This window comes from Ahaetulla prasina, chromosome 3, assembly GCF_028640845.1.
Source record: "Ahaetulla prasina isolate Xishuangbanna chromosome 3, ASM2864084v1, whole genome shotgun sequence".
Classification (NCBI taxonomy): Eukaryota; Metazoa; Chordata; class Lepidosauria; order Squamata; family Colubridae; genus Ahaetulla; species Ahaetulla prasina.
The window spans coordinates 30,138,015-30,146,512 of record NC_080541.1 but is presented as its reverse complement, the minus strand read 5'-3'; positions in this window follow the sequence as shown (position 1 = coordinate 30,146,512).

Sequence of the window (8,498 nt, the reverse complement as noted above, 5' to 3'; positions counted from 1 at the left end):
TCAGAAAAAAGACTTTTCACAAATCTTTATCTTCTTTGGCACCCTGCCAAAGGTCTTTCTTGGCAAAGCCCCACGAAGTTCAGAAAGGAGATGTCAACTAGAAACAGATTTAGCAACGTTGCTTTTTCAAAGCCCAAGAGCCTTTGCTGCTCTTTTAAGCCTTATGGGAAGGGCCAATCATCTCCTGGCCTTACTCCTGAGTCGTCCTTTTTGCTTTAGCTGCTCTTGCCTTCTGGCAGGTCTGCGCATGCGTGCACTAGGAACAGTCTCCTCCTGTTCCTCTGCCTCTCTGCTATCCAACTCTGGAGGCTCAGGAGTCTGCGCATCACTTCCAGGTGGCCCTGGCCCCATCTCTGCCTCCAATGCAGAGCCCTCGTCCAGGCCTTTCCCTGACTCCAGGACTGACCCATTGTCTTCACCAGTCTCCTCACTGTCCGACTCTGCTTCCAGCTCCGGAGCCTGCTGGTGGACCACAACAGTTGATAGCTTATATCATGTATGCCAGTGTTTGTCAACCTTGGCAACTTTAACATGTGTGAACGTCAACTCCCAGAATTCCTGTAGTTGGACTCCCAGACAACTTAAAGTTGCTCAGCTTGAGAAACACTGATATATGGAAACTTAATCCAGAAAGCCTGGGAAAAAACATTTCAGAATTTTTGATTTGGTCTAGTGCAGATACCAGCATTGCCAGTGTTGCTACTGTCAGAGGCTGTTATTGTTCCCAGTCCTCTCTTCTGAAGCACATCCTCATTTCTTAGTCCCATGATGCTAAAGATGGGTTTGCACAGCAGTTACACTAAGGAAGGCAAGTGTTAATATTATATATACTTTTGCCTTTCACGTATTTTTGCTAAGTAACGAAAGGATGCAAAGCCTACTATTTGCCATGCTGTTTACAGTGTTTCTTTCATGGCTGTTTCATATTTTGGAATAAAAATGCAGACTGCTACTCCTGTTAGAGCTTGTCAATCTGTAATTTTCACCTTTAGCAATAGCAGTTATAGACCACTCTTAGAGTGCTTTACAACACTCTGAGCGGTTTACAAATGTCAGCATACAGTATTGTCTCCAACAATCTGGGTCCTCATTTTACCAACTTCAGAAGGTTGGAAAGCTGAGTCAACCTTGAGCCCATCAGGATCGAACTCCTGGCTGTGGGCAGTTAGCCTGCAATATTGTATTCTAACCACTGCATCACCACAGCTCATTTTTCACCTATGGTCAGAATTCATGAACTGTAGTCCCCACCATTGGGAGCTACTTTTGCATAGTGGTTAAGATACCAGACTAGAAAGAGAGAGATGGGGAGTTCTAGTCTTATCTTGGTCACAAAAAGCCAGATGGGTGACCTTGGGCTGGTCCCTCACTTTCAGCCCTAGGAAGGAGGCAGTGGCAAACCACTTCTAAAATCTTGCCAAGAAAACTACAGGGACGTGTCCAAGCAGTCTCCAAGAGCCAACACTGACTCAAAGATAGAAGCATGTGATCACCAGCATGTGATCACCATCATTGCTGCCGGATTCAGAATCTGATGAGCAACAACCAAAAAGCAGAAACAATGCTTTGTTTTCTTCCTTTTAAATAAAACACCATGCCAGTGTTTTTCTCATTGTTCTGTCAGTTTCTTTTTCACCCACCACTCATTCTAGTCCTCCCACTGATTAAAAGCACAAGTTTAAATTGGGTTCCAGTGTGACCTTTTGTGTGGTATTCTGGGCCCATGACTTTTCCATCTTCAGGTCCTTGTAGCTTTACCAGGCAGGCTTGTTTTAATCTCAGAATTACATATAAGGAACTACTTTCACTGGAGGGAAGAAGGATCTTCTCTTTCCCTCAATTTTATTCCTTATTTTGGTTAGATTAGATGCCTTTCCCCCCATTACAACTTAACTGCTCAGTTGAATTTGTAGATCCCTGACAATTACTGTCTTATTATTTTCATTGAGGGACTTCTTTAGGTTATTCATGATAACAGAAACAAATGGTGAAGCTGATTGTAGGACACTAACATCCATGTATTATTACTGTTACATGACCGGTGTTTTTTTTTTTTTTTGCATTTGTATATTTGTTATGGTGATTTTTTTTTACAAATATTCAGTCTAGAATACTTAACGTGACACCCATCCCTAATTTTTACAGAATAAAACTCTTCATTAAAAAATACTAAGGTGAATTCTAACTGAACAAGGAAGTAATTCTGTCAATACACTTATGATTTTTGTTTTAATTATAGTATGCTGAATTTTGTATGCATTACATTCCTGCATTTATAACTTTAACAGTAAATACTTTAAAGAAAGAGTATTGATTGCTTATTGAAACCTTTGTTACTGTCTTGTAGCAGTTCAGAGAAACTGACATTCCCTATGACAAAAAAAATATTTTTTGTAAACGTTATATTATATGTATTTTTATTCCTGGACTCAATAAAGTATTCTGTACTATATAATGGCATGAATGCTCTTTTATGTTTTTATTGTGTTTTTTTTAAATATAGGACAGGGCCACATCATTTGTTAGATATAAGGCTATGGGAGAGAATGACAATGAGATTTTGCAGAAAGAATTGTTAATGCCATCTTCCAACCTAGCTTTCTGTCTTCCAGTGTGATGAAAATATCCCATTACCTTTGTAGAAGTAAGTTACAATTGCCATTACTATTGGTTTATTTACCTAGAATGAGAAGCACCTGTAATACTTTTCTCTTCACATAAGGCAGCCCTGGGCAAGAGTATATTTTTTGGGAAGTAAAGTAGATGTTTAGTTATTTGAGAATAATATTGCAGATGAAAATGAGTATTTGGTTTGTTCAGCTTTCTGCCAACAGTGCCAGCTATATGTACATTTGAACATTGTATTAATGTTCAAAAGTTCATTGAGGAAGGGAATGCAGTTTCTTTGGACTACCAGCAATGAGAAGGAATGTGTTTTTTAATATGTACATCCAGGATTCAGCTATCAAAATTAAAAGCCATTGACAGGTAATCTCTGCATTTATCTTATCAAAAAAGAGGAGTATTTTATGATAAGTATCTCATGGATTTCTTGTGGATTGGCTCCAGACTCAGTCATACTTGAAGCAAGCCCACTGAGATCAACAAACACAGCACCTTGAATGTATTGGGTCCGCTTGAAATACTATGAAATATGGAAAATAAAAAATGAGCATTCTTTTTTGGTATGTGAATAGACATTCAGTTTCAATGTTTGTGTATGCTTGAATGTTCCATCTTTAAATACTAACCTGATTTTTATATAGATTTGCTTATATATAATTTTGACCTTAATTGCATGGTAGTTTTAAACTTCCTTTTTCAGCACTGTTCACAGATTTTTAATCTTTTAAAAGTGCAAAATCAGAATACAGAGCAAAGCCTTGAAGAACACCATCAAGATGAATATAGATGAATTGTGATATTGATGCACCATGTTCACTCCCTTTCCTAATTTCCAATTATTTATTCATTGTTGTACATTGTATGGATTTTAATAGGCTTTCTGTGAATTTAAATCTGTAAAATCCCATACAGTGGTTTGCATTAAGCACTCCCTTTCTCCAAAAAACATACTTCTTTTTCTGTGGTGCCTCTTTAAAAATTAAAATTTGAATCAATGCAAACAGCAGGAAGCGAAAGAAGATGCAGATTACTCTATTCCTTGAATTAGGGTGAACTGACCCAATTGTAGCCCCTCATTTTTCAGTTGCAGGTAAGAAATTTGTGTTGAGACCTTCTAATTCAGCAAAATGGGAACAGTTGCTTCTTTTGAAGAAAAACAGCTGAACAGGATGAAGAATAAGATTTCCCTTTGAAACCTGACCAGCCATTCAGTAGAGTTTCTCATTAAAATGTCACATCACAGGAAAAAATCTGCATCCATCAGCTAGCCCTGGTGCCGTTCAGTAGCGCTTTGAAAAATGGGATTGCTTATTTGTTTTCCTACTTGAGCAAAAGTTTGGCCAGCAGACCCATTTACGTGCAGCTTTAAAAAAACGAAACACAATTTGGCTTATAGTGCTTGCTTCTTTGTTCTTTCTTACTGAGGTTCTGTACCTGTTTTCATTTCTTCAGGGGCAAATAATCATCTTGTAATTGTCTTACAGTTGACTAATCTCTTCTATTTATCAATAAAATGCAAGACCATAAGAGCTTTTGAAAATTGCATTTGCTTCTTAAGCAGAGTTTTAATTTATCTGATCCAGCTTGAAGCATGGATGATATTTTTTCCCCTGGTTGGGAAGTGGAAAAAAAGGCTTGGTTTTCTGTACCTCTTCAGAATGAGAATGCTGCAGTGTGATTATTTTCTACTGCTGGACTTGTCTATATTCACAGCTCACTGGAGAACATAGCTGACAGTGCATAGCTGCAGTCATGTGCAATCAATTAAGTTTATTCTGAATATTTGACATCCTAAATTGCACAATTCATTTTAAAAAAGGCAATGTCCTACTGAATTAAAATAACGTTTATAATACTGGGAGAGAAGGCCATTTGGCTGAATTGTGTAGCTATTTTCTTAAAAAGTCCCTCTCTTGTTTCTTTTCAGCGTGACAAAAGTTTTGTACACCCATTGATTACATCCGTTTATTTTGGCTGTTTCAGATTTTTTGGGGGGGTATGGCAAAATGGATTAGCGTTATTGATTGACTGTTGACAGTTACCTCTGAATTTATCTACTCTACCATGATCACAACAAAGGTCTTGCACCAATCAGTTATGTGTAAAACATGACAAGGCAAATCATGAGATTTTAACAGTAGCAGTGGGCAAAAAAGGAGCAAGAGCAAAACATCCATATTTTTTCTTTTTATGATCCTGTAATCCCTTTTATCGGGGTGGAATTGGTGCGTGGAGCTGAGTGTTTACTGGCCGGATACCCTTCCTGATGCCTACATGGAATTCACAGCAAATATTTTCTCTTTGTGCCCTGATAAATGTCTGCCTAGGATTGAATTCTCACCCTTTTGAGTGGGAGGTGAGCGTCTTCACCACTAGGCCACCACGCCAGTCGAAAGCCAAGCGCCCATTAACCAAAGAAAAGCTGTAGAATGAAGATACTGAACAAAACAAAACTCACGATAAATCTCAGTATCATAAGTGGATAATAAATTGAATAGTTCCCAAGTGAATTTTAGGATACTGTTAAAATAGGAATAGGAAGTTGGCGTAGATGTACAAATATTAATATGCCTAGGAAGGGCTTCCTGAACAATTCTGGAAATATTGTAACTACCAAAAACTGAGTTACTATAAGTATTCTCACATAATTGAAAAACAAACACACCAAAATATCTTACCCATTGAAAAACCCTGCACAGCCATGGGTAGTATATCGCCTTCACTTTGTTTTGCTCAGAAGTCGGTAACCATGTCCCTATTCATAGTCATTTAAAAAATATTCTGCTGCTACTGGGTTAAATGGTATTGATTTAAACTGTATGACCTTTGCGTTAAACAAGTCACTACATATACATGGTGCTTGGTATTTAAACATTTCTAGATGCATTGTATTATTCAAATCTCACTGGAAGCTAGCAAGCCTCATAATCAAGGTGACTGCAGATGTTAAAAGACAGCTTCATAACATGCAATCAGACATGTTTTGACTCAGAAATAGTGACAGGTGTTGGCAACTAACTGAGTAATGTCAGAGAGTTCAAATACAGGCTTGAAATTTCCTGATGTTCCACACCCAGGTCCAACCAAGTTATTAAGCAATCCCACCCTGCTTAACTCATTAACATAGAAAAATAATTAGAAATGCCACTAAATTGCTACTTCATTGGATAATGAAATGTCTTCAAGCACATAAGCTGAGAGAGCACCAAGAACTCCACAAGGTTACTAAGATATTGCATATACAAGTAGTACCCATCTCCCTTCAGGGCTAAGGATGACATGCATAACTGAATCATATGAGGAAGTTCAAATGACCTAGCATGGCCATAGTATTGAAGGGGTTATTTTTGACTCCAAATAGCCATGGTTTAATTTAGGAATATAACTGTCCCCTCGTCATGTATATCAGTATTTTTCAACCCTGGCAGCTTTAAAATGAATGGATTTCACTCCCAGCATTTTTAAGCTAGCATGCTGGGGAATTCTGGGAGTTGAAGTCAATGCCTCTAAAAGCTGCCAAGGTTGAGAAACACTGATTTTTGTAATCCAAACAGTTGGTCAGGGATAAATTATTTCCCCATTTGCAGAGATATCATAGAGAGGCTTCATGAAAATACTTTTCTAGGCAGTCTTATTTCGGTGGTTTTCACCTCTTATTGGTTGGTTCTGTTTCCTGTAGCTGTCTCCTTGACAGTGCTGGCCATGATTGAATCACACAGATTTTTATTTAATTTTCACTGGAAGGTGGGGCAAGAGGAAGTGTCAAAAGGTTGGAAGAGAAGTTAATTAGCCCTCTTGGCAACAGCTGAGAAAGACTAAGAAACATGGACAACTGAGAACAGATTGAGTCATGTCCCGTTGTATACTGTTGGTGCAGAGCAGATTTTTGTCTCAAAGAATGGAGAGAAAACAATCAGCAACTTGAACAAATATGGGTCTAGAGTTATTGCTTTCTTATATCAGGCTCCAGATCTAGAATTGAACAGGTTTTATCTTCTAATAAGGTAAGATAAATTACTTGCAATAGAAGATCAAAATGCCTTGGATTTTATCTTCACATCACTTACGTTTCTTTCATTTCCTAGCCTTGGAACACAGAAGGGGCTATAAAGAGACACGGGAGAATAATAATGCTGGGGGTTGTTAAGGAACATATCTGGGAGCACAGAACACCAGACATATCACTGGAGGGCAAAATCACAAAATTGCATCTCACCTTGGCCATGTCATGTGGAGAAATTGACTGGAGCAATTATGTTTGGAAGACTTAGCTGAAAAGGAAACCAGGCTGCCAAAGACATGATGGCTGGATACCATCTCAGAGGACACTAGACAGAGTATAGAATAATTCAAAGAAGTCCAGTTAAAGTGATTATTATTGTTCATGTCTATGCACAGGAATTTTCTCAATCAACAGCAGCATGCTTGAAGTTAGATAAGCATCAATGAAACTCAAGGTGGGGGGTTGGACTTAGTTTATTTGTGGCTATTGGAGACGGGTGAACTTCCGGTAGGCCCATTTTTCACCCTCCTCGAGCCTCCGTGCATGCACTTACCTGCATTCAAAACGGGCCATGTGGGGACTACTGGGAGGGGTGGAGTAGGGTGGGGAGGGCCAGCCAGGAGTGGGATTTGGGAGTTTTCTGAACTGCACATAATCTTAGCTAGAAGTTCTCCCAAACCTCTGTGAACCTCCAGCAGCCCACCCGATTGTAGGGATTCTAGGCTGATCCCTCTTAACTTCACCCCAGGTTCTGTCATTCCTTCTCCTACAGGCTTAACCTAAATGAGACCTTAATGTTGCAAAAATCTTGCTTCTTGGATGTTTCTGAAAATTTCAGGCAAAGAATATTCTCTGGAGTTTTATTTCTTTGCTTCCAGTTTTATTTTCACCCACATCAAAGTCTTAAGAGAAAAAAATGTGGAAAATTACACAATGTTCTATAATTCACATCACTGAAGAGTGTTCATCTGCAAGAAAAGGAAGTTTGAGGGCTGCATTAAACATTTTAGAGACCTGATGCAAAAGAAAGAGCATTTGACATATCAACATGGACATGAAGTTGATCTTTGCTCCTTTTATTATGTTAAATTTATTTAACTGTTTATTATGTTACAGTTTTCATGTATTTTATGTCTTATAATGATAGGATTTTTTAAAAAAAAATCTATAATTTGGTGGTAGTCAAAAGGAATGTAGTTTTTTTCTTTCTAAACCAGAGCTGGATTTTCTTGCATTAGATTCTGCCAATAAATAACATTGGCATTAATGGACATTAATAAACAACAATAATATACATGATGTCTACTGATTGTCTAGCAATAATTCTCCTTGTTACCATGAGTTTTTTTTTCTACTGCTATCAACATGTTTGTGAAACCACTAGTTAATACTGGTATAAACTTTTGATTAATGGTGGCTAATTTAGCTTTTCCTTATTAGACTGTATTAGCCAAACCCAGAACTTGGCATAGTTACGGAGCTGATGGCATAATAACCCACTGCCTAAATTTGCTCTGTAGGCCTCAGGATTATGTAGCTGATGTTATGCAGTAAGAAATTGGCAAGAAAAGGTTGTGTGAATCACAACAGGAAATAAGACAAGGTGAAAATCATGGGGACCAAATATTTATTATTTATTTATTTATTATTTAAATTTGTATACCGCCCTTCTCCTGAAGGACTCAGGGCGGTTCACAGCCAGGTAAAAAATACACAATACACTATAAATACGATTAAAATACAATTAAAAAACTTATTGAATTGGCCACAATTAAAAATTTAAAAATAAAAACCCATTAAAAACCCATAGACTTAAAAAACTAACCCAGTCCAGCGCAGATGAATAAGTGAGTTTTAAGCTCGCGGCGAA